Source organism: Cyphomyrmex costatus, unplaced genomic scaffold, assembly GCF_001594065.2.
Source record: "Cyphomyrmex costatus isolate MS0001 unplaced genomic scaffold, Ccosl1.0 scaffold882, whole genome shotgun sequence".
Classification (NCBI taxonomy): domain Eukaryota; kingdom Metazoa; phylum Arthropoda; class Insecta; order Hymenoptera; family Formicidae; genus Cyphomyrmex; species Cyphomyrmex costatus.
The window spans coordinates 346,022-366,680 of NW_017280466.1; the positions used below are offsets into that span (position 1 = coordinate 346,022).

The following is a 20,659-nucleotide window of genomic DNA, read 5'->3' on the forward strand; positions in this document are numbered from 1 at the left end:
GCCTATAAAAGTAATAAAAATTAATTTTTATCGAACAATCCATCGTGTGTTGTAAAAGACCAAAAAATTATTGTACGTACTGATAATAAGAGTTAAAAATTAATTAAATAAAACAAAGTTCAACTCAACAAAATGAAAATGTTAATGAGAATATTAAAGGTTACGAGTCTATACTGTTTGTTTATTAGTTATTATTAGTTATTTTTATTTATTATTTTTAGTTATTATATATATGTATATATATTAATGGAATAAGAGTAATATCTAAAGATTACATTGACAGTGAAAGAAAAATTACTAAAAGTTAGTCGATAAATTTTGCCATACAAAGTATATTTGTAGTCAGGTTAGGAGCATATAATACATCAATATGAAAAATAATACTATGCTTATTAGGTTACAATGTGTATAAAGTGATCTCCCTTTACCATTTTATTGGAATGACAAAACTAACATCCATCAATTTAAGGAAAGTAAAGGTAGGAGTGTCCCAATTCCTCTTCAAAGAAATATTCAGAAGAGACTCTTTTGGGGAATGGAGGGAAGGACTTTGAAAGAAAGCTCGAAAATTATGAAAGCCGGTATACTTAATCGATGGCTGTTTTTCGATTCATCTTTCTCGGTTTTGAACTTACTCCTTCGCGAAACGTGCGTGCTATTGTATTGGAGGTGGATAATTTGTTTTCCATTTACACTTTTTATCATTGCTTGATCATATTTTGTCGACGACACGTTTTACGACGCGCAGTTTATTACACTCGATATCGGAGATCGTTTCATTGCAAAGGAAAAGCTGTTTAAATCCTTTTCGATTCGATGAGTAATTTTCACTAAAAGTCCATTTTAGGAAAGCATTGTGTTGTATTGTGTAACATTGCTGCGGAGTATTTTAATATTCAATTGAATAAATATTCAAAATAAATATGTAAAAGTAAACATTTAAATGAAATGATAAAAAATAAGATTAAATTGAAAATCCAAATAAAAAAACATATATATTTTTTGTATATTTTTGTTTATTTATTTATATTCCTTTTTATTTTCATTTAATTTATGTAATTTCTGGTACTATTTTATTCACGTATGATCATTTCTCGTTTCTTTTATTTATTTTCTTTTGAAGAGGATTTCATTATTTGTGGGCATCATATCTTTATATTTTCTCGGCAGATAACGCATAAATCTTCACACGAGCCGTGACAAATTGATCCATTCGTCAAATAGCGGCGTTCCGCGATTTTCAAGTAAATTTATCGACAAAAGCATATTAATACGCTCGCGATGTACGCGCGATATGTTTTCACAAGGGAATCTCTTATATTCTCATTGCAACTTTTCGCAGCGACTACTGTCGGGCTGGATTAATGTCAAACTTCGTCCCTATTAACTTTACCCTCGACTCAACCTTGATTTATGAGCGTCGATGCGCGGAGATGTGCCAAGGGTGACATGGAACACGATGGAGCTGCGGACTGTGAAACGGAATTTATGAGAAATTCGTATTCAGGAAAAGAGAAAAGAATTGGAAGCACCGCTAACAAGACTTACGACTTTTCGCAGCCGGCATAGATTGCCAGCTATTATGATTTTTCATAATTCACGTAATATTCAAGAGAAATACTGTCATCAATAATAATTTTCCAATAAAGAATATACAGGATGAAAGAACTGTCACGTTAATATAAAAAATTGACATTACTCTCATTAAAATGTAATAAATTAAAATCTCGTGAAATACCAAATAGGAAAATCGATCACTTCCAAGACAGTTCCGTCTTAGAAATAGTTTGTCTTCATTGACAGCGATAGTATCGGAATAGCGCCTCGATAACGATGCCAGTTCTCTCGGTCGATAAGCACTATAATAAATTAGATCTAGAAAATGAAAAATTGGTGATATCATAGAGGAACATTTTATTTTTTTCACAGCGAAGTTAATTTTCTCATTCACTCTTAACTATACATGAGTTATACAGAAGAATTTCCAACTTAAGATTAAATCAGCGCCGTTAAATTTAAGGGATGAATGAAGCTACCTGAACTCTATATATAGGAAACGTATACACGGAAAAAACAATTTTGCTAAAATATCTAAAAATTTATCTCTCTGTAGAATATAGAACTGAAAATAATCTTATCGAATTATCATAATCATTTTGATTTAATCTTGGATTTAATAATCTTATTAAATCAAATAAAATTATGTATATGCAACTCGAATATGATGAACATCCTACACACATAAGATTTCATGTAACCAGTTTGAACATCCAACATTATTTTTAGATCTCTGTATCTACATTAAAAAAAGAGCTTGGTAATAGTTATTGAATGTTTAGTAAAATAATAAATAATTTAATGTTTGATTAATATGACTAAAAATTATATATTATATTTTACTTTTATAAATATTTATCATTGCGTTAAGCTTTATAGATATTACTAAATACTTCATAAGTATTATATATCACTAAATGATAACCGATTAACAATATTTACTAAATATTTAGGAGAAAGTAAAATAATTTTTATTCATATCGACCGAACATTTAATTGGCATTATTTCACTCGAGATTTCATTAAACATTTGGTAGCCATTAGCAAACTCGTTTTTCAGTATAGCTAAAATTTTAAATACTACGGCAAAATCGTTCTATATACCAGCATCAAATGGGTCGGCGGTTCCGATATTTCGGGGTCAAAGTAATCACGGGCAGCGTCATCACGACTTTTATCACCGTGTTACACGCGCCTGTAACATGCTCGCGTTCGGCGCAATTTGCACCGACGAAATGCACTGACGAAACGCCAGATCAACGAACAATTTGCAACCGGCTGTGTTGTCGCGCTTCTGTAACACCGAGGAAGTTGACAAATGGCGCACTAATTACGCATTAATATCTCAAACAAGCGGCTGTCGTTCCGTTTCGCTGAAAGACCATTTCCTAAATGCGCGATATAAATTGCAGCTCTTTATAACGCTCACAAGACGCGCTTCTGTTTGACTTCTCGGGACCTAGGTAATTCTATAGATAAAATTACAAGACATGAGATTCAAGGAATGTAGTATTTATCGGTTAAAGAAAGAAATGAGAGACGTATAAAAATCAATAAGAGTGTGAAATAATTAAAGTACAGTAACATCCTTTAGTTGACAGTTCCATAAATTTAAAGATCCGAGCGAAAGAATTTATATATAGGTTATTCACAGATCTTTAAAGGACTCTGCACTAACTGTATGGAAAATTGGATCCCGGTGAAATGAATTAGTTTTCATATACCTAATTATAATTTATAATTTGATTAATAGAAAGTATTACATATACACAAGACATGTTACATACAATGTTATACACACATTAATAATGCTTAGTTTTTAAGCTATAAAATAACAAAAATGTTTTATGACACAAGTTTTATGTCTTTGATAAATCATAACTATATTCTTTATTGAGCCTCATTTTTTTAGTATTTTTTCTTCATCACATTATAATCTACATTATATGTGAAAACTAACTCGTCGGAATCCAATTTTCCATACAATTATTATGAGATCCTTTAAGAATCTGCGAACCCTTATATAGCTATATCTGTTAAACAGCCCACAAATTACTTTGTAAAGGCGAGAATCGCCTTTGCCGAAACGCATCTCCGCGTCGATAAACATCACCGTTTATCACCATTTCACATCACCGTTCGGCCCATAAATCTAACAACGACATAAAAAGGAAGATATTAAATGACGATACCCCCAGATGTCTCTCTATCGTACAGTCGATATTGCGTAGTCAATCGTTTTTATCACTCCGGATGTGTACGACTATAGAAAGGTCCACACGCCAGATTCTTCCTTCCGGACACGTATACGTGTGAACGGGTAGGAATGCGATCGCGAGGAAAAAATGACTTCATACGAGGAACACTTTATAAGGAAAGTACCTTCGACCTGAAACGACACAGGACGCCGCGTTGAAGGTGAATAATTGATTGCATGATATCCCACGGGAAAATTTAGAACCGCGAGAAGGAAGACGTGGAAAGAAGTGCTCATCGGAAGTAGTGCACGAGATCTACTACGAGGATAAGCCGCGTCGAACGTTTCGTGAATGAACTGTATACAGTCACGAAATAGTCTCGAGGGATATTAATAAGCGATAACCGTCGGGCGGATTAAGCGCTTTAATAAATAACCGGGGAGTGCGCGCTTTCGCGTGGAACATTTAATCTTTCCGAGACAGAGACCGGCGTATTAATCTAATTATTTATTTAGTGAATTTGCATTTTTCAAAGAAAGACATGCTCGCCCGAGAAGAAACGTCGGATGATTAATATCATCCGGTAATATTTCAACGCATGAATTTTTATTCCTACTTTTCGACACTTTTATCTTAAAGGTGCGCAAAACCACGATCTTCTTAACTGTTAGGTGTTACGCTGTAAGTTTTTTGATAGTTTATACTTGACTTTCTTACTGAGAGGAAGATTCAGATTTAGGGTCAAAGTTTGCAGCCCCGACTTGACAAATTTTTGGATCCGTCAATATCTCTGACGGTGCAGTTTTCGCGGTTTTACGTCTTTCCGCGCGCATTTCTCGGAGGCAAGATTTGTATTTATGATTCTGGTGAACGACACGTGCTACGAGATGCTATAGATACGAGTTGGTCCTAGGAGAATATCAAGTTTATCGAAGTAATAACAAGATACACACTCGGGTCGCATTCGTGGCCGCGGCTCGTTGCCAAATACCCGAAGTGTTCATCCCCTTCTGTGCTACCCCCGAAGGGGGCTAGTCCGGATGAGAAATGGACGTTCGCCGCCGGCACACAAGCGCGCGTATACACTTGCATACACGTGCATATATACGTGCACACGTGAACACACACGAACGTGAGGATGAGGAGTGGCTCGCCGTCTGCGAGCGACAGGCCACAATTGCATATATGCATCGGCAATGCAACCACATGCAATCGTGCCCTAACTCGTGCGAGTTAGCGGGCGTTTTGAAGACTACCACTACACGACGGCACGACGAAGACGATATTGCCCGTGTGACTTTTTCGCAGATTCACTTTACGTGTGTCGCGACACGTGTAATCCCCTCCAAGTGGGGGAAATTCATCCGGATTTGCCCCGGAGAGAATTTACGACGCAGCTCGTATATACGTGCGTGCGTGACTCTATATGGCTTCAATCTTTTCCTTCTTGGTGCTGTTATTAAAACTGAAGGAGACTACTTCTCTATCTGTGATTCATCACAAGCAATATATACACGGGATGATGTTACATGCCCGTTAATGGTTCTGTCTACTTCGTAAGACAAATATACTGTCCATTTTACGACAAACTTTTATGTATAATAAAAAGAACAGTATATTCTAATAAATACTACACGGAGAAATCATTTTACTAAAACATCTAAAAATTTAACTACGCGAAAGAATGATTTTACTGATGTATCTAAAAATTTAAAAACAAATCTGAAAAGGACTACCAGAATAATTATGTAGGACGCTCAAGTTGTTAGAATATGTCACGCAATGTTTTCAGCATTGCTTATTATGCAAATTTTTTTTACATATTTCATTATTTTATTTTTTCCTATATAGAGGAGAGTGGTCTAAATCGGACCTATTGACAGTTTTTTGTTCTTTATAAGGCGTAAATAAAGTCCGATCATAAAACCAATGCCGTTTGAAAGATCATTTAATTTCCTTCATTTTTTGCTTCAGACCATTTTGACGTATCTCTTACCTGTGTCGAACTATAGTAGAAAATGTAAAAATGCATTTTCCAGTCCGATTTGGAACCATGAGTTCCTCTCCTATTTTTTTGAACTTTTAGATAGAATTTTAAAATATTTTAATTAATTTTTGTTAATATTGAGTAAAAACGAACAATTTAAGACTCAAAGATAAAAATACAGTTTATATTATTAGAATTAAAATCAATAAAAAGTTCCATCAAGTCTGAGTCTAATAATATATGATACTTTATTGATTCAGTGTTCTTTAGACAAGATCTGGTCGGTCGATCACCAGTACTACAACCAAGTTGTGGCGAACATTCTTTCTTCGATGAATTAGCTGGCTTACTCGTCTTTTTAGTGTTTTTTGTATAGGTCCGATTTGAATATCCATAGAGAAGTCCGATTTGGACACGGGTTTTTCGAACTATTGGAATAAATTTTACAATAAACCGCAAAAGTAACCACAAAACTCCTTTCTTAATTCTACATTCTTTAATTATTTTAAATCAATTACCGTTCAAATTTTTAACATCTTTTAAGTAATGATTTACAAGGATATTTTTTTTTAATTTTCGCATGATAGCCGAAAATATATATTTGCGTCTATTCTATGAATGTTATGACAGAATACTGCCAAACTGCTGTCATATGTTCGGTATCTTATAAGGATTTTACATCATAAATAGCACGCAAATCTGCTTAACCGTATTTATTTATTTAAATTTAAAAAATCCAATTTGGAACACGGTCCGATTTAAAACATTCTCCTGTATAATTATTTTGATGGTTCAACGATATTATTTTAAAATTTATATCTACAGCTAAATTTTTAGGTTTTAGCAAAATCGTTTTTCCGTGTATCTATAAGAGCACGGATCATTCGAACAACACTGCAGCAACGCTGCAACGTTAGCAATGTTACTGTAATATTGCTGAAAATTGCACTTTTACTGCAATATTGCTGAAAATTGCACTTTTACTGCAATATTGCTGGAATACAAGTTCTGTACTGCATACATGGGTAGATACAGATCTGCAAATAATTTTATTGAGCTATTAAAATAATTATATATAGGATGCTCAAGCATAATAAACAATGCTGCAAAAGGATATTTTAATAATCTGCTTGTGCGTCCTACATAATTATTTTAACGATGCAAAATAATAAAATGATCAGATCTATATCTAGATAAATTTTTATAAATTTTAGTAAAACCGTTCTTTCTGTACAGCTACATCGTAATTGAATGCTAGTTAATATTTGCTAAAATCTTTCCGCAATGTAATTATTGCATTGTTACTTTGCATCGAATTATTAGCCGCTGATAATTTATTATCCGTAAAGAGACATGTGTTGCGACTCGAATAACAATACCGCGATTGAAACCGGCTATCCTCGATTGAAACACCTGACATTGAATTGTTATACAAGATTATATGGGAGAGCGTCAATACATATATGTGCACATAAATACGCCTGACAACAATCATTGCACCCGGTACACATATACACGAAAGAGAAGTGGTCGGTATCTGCACACGACAGGCTGCAACTCCATACGCATCATTTCGATGGTAATTCGACGGTGTGCAAAATGATGACAATATCAATTCCCGTGACACGTTCGAATGAATAATGCCCTGGCCGCTAGAGACGTAACGCGCATTTCCCGCATTTTTCATCGAGAGCACCCTCGTCATCGCTGCAGAAAACGTCGGCAGTTTTCGCTATGAGAAAGAGAGACAGATGAAATCCGAGATCATAGAACGTGAGAGAGCGTAAAAAATGCGCGGTCTTGGGAATTCAAAAATCCATGCAGAACACGCAGAAAGTGTAGATTCGAAGATCCTTTTATTAAATAAATTTATAAATTCACAAAATATTATATTCTATATAAAATAATAATAACATATTATTTCATAGAATATATAATATATTCTATAAAATAATAACAACATATTATTTCATAGAATATAATATTCTATGAAATTTTCTATCTATTTTTATTTTTATATCACAAGTGCACTGTCAAATTCATATTATGCCAAATTATGTCCAATTTAAATAATTAGTTTTAATCATTTCTATTAGATTGCTACTGTTCCAACTTAACATGCCGTTAATTGAACTAAAACAAAGGAGTTAAACAATTTAGCTAAAAAAATTTATTAAATTTAACGTAAATTTAACTTATTATTTACTAAATGCATACGTTAACAAGGATATCGTTTACTTTAGAATTAAGCAATTCAGAAATGGATTGATATACATTTTGATATAGATATAGAAATTAAAAATATCAAAATGTTTGATATTCAATAATGTATATTTAAAAATTTGTATATTAAGTATTGATAAAATTATTAAATGTTCACTTAAAAGATTAAAATTAATAAATTATATCTATATATGGAAAATTTGTTTGGAATTTATATTTATAATTCTAAAATTTATTAATAAAAAGATCTGTAGATTAAAAAATTCTTAACAATTTATTTTTTTTACAAATTTTCTTTTTTTTCTTAGAAACATACATATCAATAATAAGTACCATTTATTTGTCGCGAATAATACTTGATCTATTTTTCATTATATTTGTCGATTCCTTTACGCTCCATAGTCATTCAATTATCGGTAGTTCATAATCGGTACATTTACGTGAATAAGCATCACCTGCATCATAGAGACAAAAAGTGAAAGACGGAAAGAATTATCATAACAAGAACAAATTTTGACGGCTAATAAAGTGCTTAAATTTCCATTTAAACGAACTTTAGAAATAACGAAGTTACGCCAGAGTTTTGCAGTTTTGCGTGTCATAATTAATTGTCAACGTATCCAAACGATCTGTATTTGAGCCGCGTAAAGAAAACGCCCACGAAAGAGAGAACGAGATGGAGGAGGAACTTTTGCGGTTATACGTCGAATAATAAACCATTAAGCGACCCGCCGCTCACATGGCATGAGTACTGCATACACGAGTGACGAGAGAGACGTGGTGGCCGTCTGCATGCGACAGGACTAAAGCTGCAACTGCTCGACGATGATCGTCATATCCGGTGCACGTGCATCGCCATCGACCGTTGCAGTGCGTGGGGCGATAATTATTATGCTGTGATAATAGCGATGATAATAATTAGCGCATCGCGATTTGCGCATCAACCGCTTCGTACTTTCGACAAGAGGCTGTCATGTTTTTCTTCCTTCTATCTTTCACTCTTTGTCTGCGTGATGCTCATTCACGCAAATGTACCGTGAATGAATATAAAGCGAAAACGAACAGACAAATATATACGAAAAATAGATCAAGTACTGTTTGCGATAAATAATCGAAACGACGCGACGTCCGGAAAAACGACGGTCGCGGTCGTCAGTTCGAAATAAAAAATTTACGCGTTGCCGTAAATTGAGAATATAATATGTAACTACTTTTCTCTCTCCCTCCCCTCTCGACGAAAATAATATAATAAAATAAATTATTCTCTCTCTCTTTATTCTCATAAAAAAAATTTTATGATTAAATATTTCTAAATACAATAGTCTACCAAAGATCGTTTGAATCTATTTGCATTTGAACGTTCGAAGCATAAAATTGTGCGCTATTCTGAAAATACAAAATAAATAAAGTTTTTGTACCGTATATGTAAAATTGTTAAACATCAATATTCAATATATCTATGATCGCCAACTGTTCGAAATAATAAATGGTACTGTTTGCCATGTGTTACAATATAAATCATATGTACTTCGCACAGTTTTTACGTGCTCGTATCAATGTCATGTTTTGATCCAAAAATGTTATTAGTTAGATCACTAATTCATATTCGAAATTTCTTTTGCGTTACGTTAGATTATTCATATAAATTAACGATACTCGTGTTAACACACTTTCTCGTTTATTCAATCAGTGATGAGATTTGTATATAAAGTCTAAGTTACAGAAGTTTGTCCCACAGCCAAAATTAAGGAAGTTTCTTGGCGGGACAACAGAATTCCAAGTCCACGGAATTAGAAATATTTTTCCACGACAAGAACGGACCGGCGGAATCCAAAGAAAGAAGAGAGAAGAATGCTTTACCGCGGTTTATCCTGCCGTGAATCGATTTCCGTACGCAAATGGCGCGGCGGCAATTTCCGCGTGAGAGAAGTTCAGTCTGCGCGCAAAACTTTCGCTCACGGATTTATCCCAGTGAAATGGCGATTCGCGCGCTGCAAAGAGCGATCTCGCGACCAAGAGGTCGCAAATTTGCCGCGGAACATTGCAGGTGTGATTGAATTCATCGTTCGTACAAAACACGCATTCTTCTTTTTTTTCATTTTTTGTTCAAAATTATTTCCAAAAGAAATCTCATTTAGAGAGAGATATACCAAGATAGTCTCAAAACGGAATTTAAAAATATGATATTTTCTGTATAATTTGTTTTGTATTTCAAACACGAAAATTTATAAGAATTTTGTTGTGTTAAAGAAATTTTGAATATTGCATTTTTAAAAAATTGTAAAAATTATAAATATTTAATAATTGCAAATATTGCAAAAATTGTTATTTTAAAAAATTCCTGTTATATAAAAAATGCGTGGATCTATTATATTATTAAAATAATAAAAATATCTAAAATAAAAATTTCTGAAATCTAAATGGTGTATAGCAATATTCAAATATCAATACTGATTTCAGTATCAATAATTATACATACTAAAAATTCATGTGAGAGACATATTCAATTTGAGTTATTTTTAATTCTATTATACATGTATAAATCGTCACTACTCAATTTAAACTACGTATAAATTTAACATGGATAAATCATCACTACGTAATTTAACTAAACTATTAGAGTTAAACAATTTAAATGAAGAAATGTATTAAATTTGACATTGACTTAAAAAATTTAATTTGTCATTTACTAAATGCACGCGTTAATGTGAACGTCATTTTTTTTTTATAAAATTAAGAAATTAAGGAATTTAACCACAGAAAGAATGAATTTATACTTGGTAGTTAAAAGTAACAAAATCTTATTTAACTCAAGCAATTGAATTACTATCTCTTTGGAGTCTATACAGTGTATAGTGACTGACTTTGCTAAGACATCAAAGATGGTAAGTATTGCTAAGACATCAAGCGTGGTACGCATTCGATGCGTGGCGAGTTCTATAAAAATTATATCAGCGGGCGGCTGTAACATCCCTAATATCCTTTCGCCTAGAAATCTGATCACGTGCTCAATCATATCAGGCGAAGGAAAATCGAGAGAAACGACAGTGCCGTAAATGATAACGCGGTATCCCGTAGCGAAATCCCGGTACCGTAGCCTCGTATACGGCGTTAAAGTAAAATCCCGGGCCATAAACCTCCATTTGACTGCACGTTCCATGGAAACGTGGGAAAGTTTCTCCGATAAAACCGGATAACTGCAACTGATAAAGACGTCCGACGCATTGAAAATTACTCGATACATGTAGCGCGATGTGATTCCTTTGATTCACGTAATGGAAATTAAAAATAATTATAAGGTATAATTGAGCGACGGAGGTATTTAAAGTCACTTTTCATATACACCAGACAAAAATTTAAGGCTTTCAGTAAAACTGTTTAATTGACATTTCTTAACAATAATTAAATAATTATATACTGAGAGAAAAATGTCAAAATACTGCAAAGCAAGTGTTACTTGCGATGTTTTATTTCAATATTTACTAATTATGAAAAAATTGATTGTGATGATGAAATGTACATATATATATATTTTTGTAAAATATATATGTTAATGTAAAATATATATATTAATTGTAAAAAAATTAATTAGATGTGTGTAGTTTATTTGCTGCCAATGAAATTTTATTTTGCGGTACTTAAATAAAGATTTACTTCAGTGAAATGAATATATTTCTCATATAAAAATAAATTTTTAAGTATTCTTTTCTCAGTGTATAACAAAAAATTTTGTTTCTTTAAAATAAATTTTTTCTTGAAAACAATAAAAATATTTGTCTGTATCAATTAAATAATTTAGTTTGCATAAAATTATGGTTTTATAATTGGATATTGATTGTTTTAAATTTTGTATGTTATTGCTACATGCAAAATAATGAGCGTTATTTTGATTCGTTTTTACTGATTTTATTAATTATAGTTTTGCTCGGTACAAATATTTTTGTTGTTACAGCAAATTTTTGGTTCATAAAACAAAATGTTTTCCCAAATGTATTATAGAGTAACGAAAGTGAATTTATATAGTAAATTAAATTAAAAACTTCTTATCCTAATACACAGACAGAATGTTGCTAAACGTGTACCTTTAAATAAACATTTAACGAAATAATATCTTTGCAGGTGAGTGTGTGTCGCGAATAATTTTTCAGAGAAGAGTTAACTGCGAGTAAGCTAACGCAATAATTCAACGTGACATATAAGCGTTTCGCGCGACTGGTTTCCGGATTCAATTATTTTGCACTCTGGTCCATTACAAGACCCCCTCGAGATTAAGGAAGACCGAGTACGGTTTTTAGAGAATAAAATCGCTTGTAAATCCACGTTTCCCGCTAACTATACATGTATCGTAGATATTCTCATCGTTTTATATCTACAACCTGGATTTTGATTCGTCATATGCGGTTAACCGGAATTTAACTCGCTGTGCTATATTGACTTAGCGTGACTTAGAGGCTGCTCGCGAGCTTAACATCACCTTTATGATTCTCGACGTGAATGTTCTGTTTATATCATTAATCCCAGATCATCAACGTCGAACAGACCAGAATGTAGTGCTTTATCACTCCTGTTAACCGAAATGTTTCCCACACGTTTGCTTGTTTTGAGAATTTATGTACGTAAATAAAATTGCAAAAAATTTATGTTTTATAAATTTTATATAACAGATGTTATCTAATAAAAAAGCGAAAATATATGTCCTTTTATTTAAAAGTTGAAGATAAAAAAATTGAAATTGATATAGGTATATATTTATATATGTACATAATAATGATTAATCTAAATTGATTGTAACATATATATTTGTTATATAAAATATTTCTGAACAATTTTATATCATAAAAGAGATTTTTTTCAAAAATTAAAACTTAATTTTTTCGAGAGCTCCTTATTTTATATATTACGTACATATACATCTACTCGTTATATTTTAGTCAGGTCAGCTTTTAATATCTCGTACGAGCTCGTCATCCTAATTAAATATAGCAACAGGATTAACGATTATTACTAAAGGTAAAAAAAATTTCGAAAGTTTCGAACCAACGGATACGAATTATCTCGCCCGTTTCGGGCGATCCTCGTAAAGGAAGTGAGAAATTCGAGGGAAGAGGAAGCTCATAAACAGGCGGGTTAAAGCGATGTTAGTCGTGACGAGAATCTCGCGTAATTCTCCCGAGATTGAAGAGATCCCGGCTTTCCCTTCAGGCATGCGCTCCGCTCCGAAAGGACATCGCATCCTCTACGAATGAAGGTACATCCCATAGTTTAACCAAAGTCCCTGTGCGATATCCCGCTTGCTCATCCGTTTCTAACTAGATCGAGCAATCAAGTGAGAATCTCACGTGACAAACAATCATTCGTGCACCCATCGTTGATTAGGCAATAGGTTGCCGAACCTCTCTATCATATGCGCTTTGATCTTTAAGCTCAGTACATCGCAATTAGTTTCGCTTAGCATATTTGAGTGTGTCCATGATATAAAAAGACTGGGAACAATTTTAAGGATGCGTTCAAAGTAATGAACGACATTTGTAACAAATCAGAAATTAGCATCAAATTTTATAAGCCAATATAAAGTTGAAATTTGCTATTAATCAGAAATTTGTCCTAAATTATATTCAGCTGTCATTATGCGCAATGTTATACTTCTTACATCATAGGTGTTTATAATTTTTTGTTTAAATTATACAATTGAACAAGCAAAATATGCAAGTATTCTTTTTAAAACGAAATGTGCCAAAAAAGATTAGAAATGATTTTAAATATATATAATTGCCTTTATAACTTGTCTCGTTTAAAAAATATTATTATATAACCACTGCGAAATTAAATTCAACTTGTAAATCTTTATAATTCTTGATCTACATAAATAATATATAAATGAAATAATAAATAAAAATTAGTAAAATTCATATGTAATCAAGAAAGCGTAGCAGTATCTTAAATAAACTATCACGTTAGTTGGTCAACAAACTTTTCAATCTGATGAATTATTTTGGTAAAACTCGAAAAGGATAAACTTCACAATATATCTTGTGCTTCGCCGATCGCGTACTAAAATTTATTTCTAGTCACACGGCGTGAAGCTAGTATAAATTATGTATGTGCACCTTCTAGCTAAGTTAATTTAATCGATAATGTCTTCATAAAAATTACAACTGTCGACGCGCGAACTTAATGAAATTAATTGCGGCCAAGGCTGTGATCGTATTATACGGAAGGTATAATTGATAAATATGTATATCGTATTGCAGCTAAAGAGCGAGACAAATTAAATAATAGATTCAATTGAACAAATTGATTCTATATATTGTCTAATCTACTATTCATAATTATCGGAAACATTGCAATAATGAGAATTTCTGAATCACGTATACACAGAAAATAAAATTTCAACATTACAGTTAATCATATATGTACATATATGTGATTTGCTAGAAGTGTATTTGCTGTAGCAGCAAAAGAACTTACTACTAACAGTTTCTTAGAAAATTACATGTACTTGACTGTCACGATCATATCGATTATTGAAAATTTGTTGTCTTAGCTAACAGATATAATATAAACTAACGCAGCAAAAGTTATAAAATCACATTTGAACTAAACACTAAAGTCATTCATCTGCAAACAGTACGCGGTACCGCTATGAGACAGGCGCAACGGAGTTAGATTTATTATATTAAAAAATCATACAGAGAGAATAGACTAAAACGTGCAGTATTAAAAGATTTCATTTACATTCTGATAAAAAATTTCTAGAGGGTAAGTTCCCGAATTAGAGCTCTGTCATTAAAGTAAATGAGATATCTATTTTAAGAAAAGTATAATTTTTTATTTCTATGTAAAAAGTAAGATATATATTTTTGGAAATTTATGTGCTAAAGTATGTTAATATAATGGTATATAAAGAATACTAATAATGGGACTTATAAAATATTATGAAAAATATCAACCTGTGTCTATCACAGCGAAATTATGTGCCCGTGTTATCTAATCGTTCTACCGCGTTCTACGACTAAAGTGTTTGAATAACTAAATTTTTGTGATCCCATCCATACAGCTAATTAAAATCGGATACACTGTTAAAATTTTAGACATTCATATGTTATAACTCAAATTTAGCCACCATATAGATTTTTGCTGTTGCAACGAACCTTTTTTTTTAGTTTTGTTTGATATAGATGTAAAAAAGAGGTTATTTTAAAAAAACAAAATACTTTGCAGATATGCATCGCTTTATATTCGTAATTATAATATATTTGTTTGCAGTATCGGATATTTATTCTATAACAACTTTCTATTAATTGCATTCCAAGTTTTTTAGTGTTTTACTTTTCGTTATGTGTATCTACAATACTTATAATTCAAAGTATATCTACAATACTTATAATTCAAACTCATCACATTTTAAGATAAGTTTGTAAAATAAAAAAAAAGATTGCAATCGTTTATTATATTACATTCATTTAACGCTTATAGTATTAATGACGTATAATTTATACTAGTTAAATATAAAATCAATTATCGATTCCTGAGATGAGGATAATTATGCATATATTTAGAAATAAAATCGTGAGATAGTTACCAGTGGTTTATGTTAATATCACGTTATAATTACGTTTTTAGATTAACAATTATCGATCGTTATAATATGCAAAGTGATAGATACACATTCTATGAAAATAGTAGATTTATTTATTTATTGTAAAACCCCTGCTTAAAAATAAACAATAGAATTTAATATATAAACTATCTTTGCTTATACATATAAAATAAATTTAAAATTAATTATTAAAAAATAATGAGAAAATGGAATCATTATTATGTAAGTATGTATAATGAAATAAATTTTAAACAATTTTATTATTTTATTAAAAGATTATAATATTTCAAATAACAAGAATAATCAGGCTAATGAGAGCTATTCGGCGGTTATTGGTGCGATCATAATATTATAATATTTATTATTTCGTAATTTCTTTATAACCAATAATTACATAATGAAATGTAGAAAAAATTTTAAGTATTTAACGATAAATCAGTAACATAGTCATTGTTTTCTTTGTAAAATTATCTTTCGAAAATGTAAATCAAGATTATTATCGACATCACAGATACTTTTAAATGGATTAATATTTTGCTTAAGACAAAATTAATAAATGTCTCTACTTTGTTGCTTGAAGGATACTTCTCTATGCAGTCTCTACGTCTTAAATCATCGCCCAATACTGGTATTATTAGGCCCAAAAGAAATGTATGTGGTTCGGAAAAGAGAAGTAGGAAATCATAATTATAGATTATTTTGAAAATGATGGTCAAGACCAGTAATGCCACACTTATTTTTAATTTTAAGTTCAGGATGTAATAATTTCCTCTGAATAACTGATTGACGACCCTTCGAGACTGTAGACGCATTAAGTCCTCACCCATTATTACACCCAAAAATAATCTCAGTAAATAGTTCATCTGTAAAAATATACACATATTATTCTCATAAAATATATAATTGATAAAATTGTAAGATGTTTATACGTTAGGCTTTTTTAGAAATCTATATACTAAAATTGAATCTCTTAATATATTTTATGTAACGTTCAAGTGTTACGCGCACAGACACGAAATTCCTTTTAATACAAAATTTATTTATTTTGAATACAAAAGCTCTAAAAATGAAAAATTATGACAAATGATTTATATAAACAAAAGTCGTTACAAAATATACAAAAAATTTTGTTATTAATTTGTTATAAAATGTTAATTTTAAATGACATGTCAATTCCAACATATAGTTATTTTTTTTACTATTTTAATAAAATATCAGTTATATAATATTTCACGACAACTCGCGTGCTATCGAAATGTCCAAAGCAAAAGAAACTTTAAACTGTTAAAACTGTTAACTGTTAAAACACTCAATATTTTTTTAAAACACAATTTTACAAATGATACAGTTAGTATATATAATATAACAACTTTCATTTACTCACTTTTGTTTACTGTTTTTATTCTTTGCTTATTTTTTACAATTTTGTTTAAAAATACTGGTTTATGCTCAAGACTCAAGAGTATACTGTCTACTGTGTGATACCCGCCACGAATGTCAAAGGTGGCGTTCCACTCGTTTTCTACTGGCTCTCGCAAATTCGCAACGCTGAAATTATTTCATCCTTGTTTATTAAACATTAAATAAGGATAACAAATAATGCTCGCGAGTATTATGAGCGTCTAGTACAGAGCACACACAAGACAGAAATGCTTAATCTCTTTTATCAGATATATGATACTGGCTGCTTCATGTAACAAAAATTGCTCACTAAGCGGCTAAGTAGAAATTTAATATGACTAATTAGATGTAAAAATAAGAATTAATCCATTTGATGAATAGAGCGATAGCGATATTGAATGCATACACTAATATCATGCATCGAAGCATTATAAGCATTTCAAATAACATAAATAACGCAAAATGTTCAGTTTCTATAGTATTACACATGGTAACAAACGAATATTCTTTCGTTATTCTTTTAAAGTTGTACAACAATAAAATATCTACATATATAATTTCTATATATTTTTTATATTATTTCTTTTATATTATACCTTCGGTTAATAATTTATACACATAAAATTAATAATACAATATATAATTTTTCATTTTTTGTAATTTTTATTCTTATTCCCCCCCAATTTTATCGAGTCTTATCGTTATTATATTGTTTTTATCTCTTATTACCTTTAATCTGCATAATTCTTTCAAAAAAATATATATATAATAATAATGATGTAGTTCATGCCTGTGTTAGACCACCATTTTACAATTCAATTAGAAATTATTGAATATTTATATGCTCATAGTTACAAAACCATTGAGAGAACATTTTACGTGTTACTTGGTTGAAGCTTATCAAACTGCAGGCAGGTGCAACAATCGATTACCGATAGGACGATTACAACGCGTCTGTTCTACTATTTGCGTGACAGTTACAAGAGAAGCGACAATGTTAACAGTATCTATGAAAGATACATTTGTCTCAGCGACGCGTATCAGATATAGCATTAATCAATAAATCGAAAGGTAGATGCAATTATTTGCAGTAAGATGATCTCAATTAAGGATATTACGACCAAACTTGTCTATCGATCAACTTATAAGGTCTACGAGCATTATAATCATAATATTAATTATATTTTACTGTACATAATTACTTACATCAAGTTATATTCGTATGTATATAACTATAAGTAATTATACTTATGCGGTATAATTACTTACAATTAATTATCTTCTTATAATGAATGCAAAATGCTGATAATTATATCATAACTATTTAAACACTTTATATATAATAGTATTAGGAAAAATATAAAATTATAGTATGTTTTTAACTTACAATTTGGTTATAATATATCGCTCTCTTGTATGTATGTACTTATCCTATTCAGACTCTTTTCAGGAATGAAATCATATCGACTAACGAACTGCTGATATCGAGTAACATGATCGAGTAGAGTCGTAAACTTTCGCATAAAGCGATGAATAATGTACAGTAAAGCCCATGTCACACTACGGACTGTGGACGCGGATCGGATTGAGATTGCGGATCGCGCATTGGAATTCAACCAATCAAGATAAAGCTGCTTTGTTTTGATTGGCTGAATATTGATGCGCGATCCGCAATCTCAATCCGATCCACGTCCACAATCCGTAGAGTGACATGGGCATAATGCAATTCAAAGACAAATGGCTGCATTTAGTAGAAGTCAGCTAATCAGATTGCACTTTCAACCGTTCAAAAATTTGGTTAAACGTTTCTAAAATGATATATGCTGTGAAGTAAAATTATTAAAAAATCACTGGCAAGTGTTCAATAGAAAATCTTATAGTAATTGCAAAGAGTAATTAAAGAGTAATTACTTTTTTACTAAATGTAATCAATATAAAAGATATTTGAATATCTTACAAAATACACAAAAATTTGGCAAGCATTAGAAATCTAATCTTTTATTTAGAAATGCGTTCGCAGAGTAATTTGTAAAATAATTTTAAAAAGTCTAGTAGAAAATAAAAGTATGTTAGAATAATCATATAAGGAGTAGTAAATGGACCGCTAAGCAAATTTGGAATTCGAATAATCAACAAACATATATGCCGTTGCAGAAAACATTTTTTATCCGAAAGAAAGAAAGGAAAAAAGAATGAGAAAGATAATTCTCGACGACACATGTTGGAAACCAATATTTTCACGATAATTATGACAGTCCACGATGAAACGGGGCCGATAAGCCGCTAGGGAATGCGTTTCGAGAAAATTGTGAACATAGCTATAATCCCAAGGTTGTAATGAAGTAGTTCGCAGTGGGTAAAACTCCTCTAATGCGAGCTTTTGAAATGGAACAAACTATCCTGCGCCACACGTTCGCTGTTTAACCTTCCGCAGCTGACATCATAATCTCTAATATTTACTGACTCTGGGTCTTACAGACCCATTTAATTTATGTTAATTAATTTCAAAAACAATAAAATAACATAATTTGTACAAAAAAGAATAAATACCAAGTAGAAACAATATAAAAATTATATAAACATCTATTAAAAAAGAATAACATAAGAATATCCATGTATAATTGAGACTGAAATATTTCTCATTAATTATATTATATTTACAGAATAGTATTTTTTCAATATTTAAAATATGTCAATATTAGTATTTGTATCTAGTTGTGCAAATGCCAGTTGTCAAACGTGATTAATTCTTTCTTAATTTTACATTCAATGCTGCTTTTTTCTGTTAGAAAAAGAATGAAAAATTCAGTATATGTCCTTTTTTGCACATGCGACTATATCTCGCGACCAGTGCTGGCTTTAGGCCATGTGCGACGGTGCAGCACACACGGCCCCGCGTTTTGATCAGCCCCGCGTTTTACTTATTGTAACGACATAACGAAATAGAAAATAGTTGGATCTCTCACTTCCACATGTGCGGATAAGATTAAATCTGTTCTTTATTCCTGTATGTCCGTGTGCATCAGTTCAAACAGTGCAGGAATAAAGAAAAGACCTATTCTTATAGTAAAATTTGTAATAAAAGATTTTATTACAAATTTTATTATAAAACATTAAACTTTTAAGTTTATTTTATTTTAAGTTATTTTATATTTATTTTATATATTTGAAATAAAATAATTATGGAATAGAATTAAAATTACAAACAGCTCAAATAAATTAACAAATTAAAATTAACAATAAACCTCCCAGGTCAAGAATAATTTGAGCAAATATGGTTGTTAAATATATATATCTATAAATTTATTATATTATGATAACATCAATGTATTTCCATTTATAAATAGTGTAACATATTCAATTACTCATATGTTCAATGAAACAGTCTATAATATTGGTTACAGGTGTTTGAATAAATTGGATAGATTTATTAAAGTACTTAAAGATAAAAAAGAAAGAGGTAATAGTAATAATGTTGTATATAAAATTCCATGTGAGAACTGTAATGTGACTTATGTGGGACAGACAAAGAGGAAATTAAGTACTAGAGTAAATGAACATATAAATAATAGAAAACTTGATGCATCTAGACATCCAGTTTTAACAAACCATGCATTAGAGTGCAATCATGTCTTTGACTGGAAGAATATGAAAATTATGGACTCCGAATCTAATTATAATAAGAGATTAATA

The 20,659-nt window shown here is 31.1% G+C and overlaps 1 protein-coding gene across 1 annotated transcript in view; it reads right to left on the minus strand.

Annotated features, from left to right (window-relative positions):
• Mid1 (calcium-permeable channel component Mid1) overlaps positions 1-20,659 on the minus strand; it is a 105,686-nt gene that overhangs the window by 57,080 nt on the left and 27,947 nt on the right. The window lies entirely within an intron of this gene.